This window comes from Pteropus vampyrus, unplaced genomic scaffold (genome assembly GCF_000151845.1).
Source record: "Pteropus vampyrus isolate Shadow unplaced genomic scaffold, Pvam_2.0 Scaffold124, whole genome shotgun sequence".
Lineage (NCBI taxonomy): Eukaryota > Metazoa > Chordata > Mammalia > Chiroptera > Pteropodidae > Pteropus > Pteropus vampyrus.
The window spans coordinates 878,272-878,616 of NW_011888905.1; the positions used below are offsets into that span (position 1 = coordinate 878,272).

Sequence of the window (345 nt, forward strand, 5' to 3'; positions counted from 1 at the left end):
GAAGAGGCTGGGTCCTCCAGGTCCCGGGTTGGTGCTCCAGCCTGCACTCAGCGCTGGCTCTGGGTCCCGCCACCTCTCACTGCTGTCACCCGTCCTGCCGATTCAGCTCACTCTTCTGCAGTGCAGAGTCTCAGAGCCGTTAGGGAATTCAGGGTGAGGACAGCCCGGAGTCAGCCAGCAGGAGTACAGGCTGATGGCTGGAAGGACAGACGCCAAAAACGAGTGAGCGACGCACGCACACGGTTGCAGACTCACAGACTCGTGGGGAAGCCAGGGCGCGGGGCCGGCACGAATAGGAGCAAGTGTGCCGTGTGGCCTGGAGAGAGGTGGCCGGAGGCGGCCGGC

At 64.6% G+C, this 345-nt stretch overlaps 1 protein-coding gene across 1 annotated transcript in view; it reads left to right on the forward strand.

The window, feature by feature from the left end:
• ARHGEF11 (Rho guanine nucleotide exchange factor 11) overlaps positions 1-345 on the forward strand; it is a 42,529-nt gene that overhangs the window by 4,469 nt on the left and 37,715 nt on the right. The gene's annotated exons all lie outside the window — the stretch shown is intronic.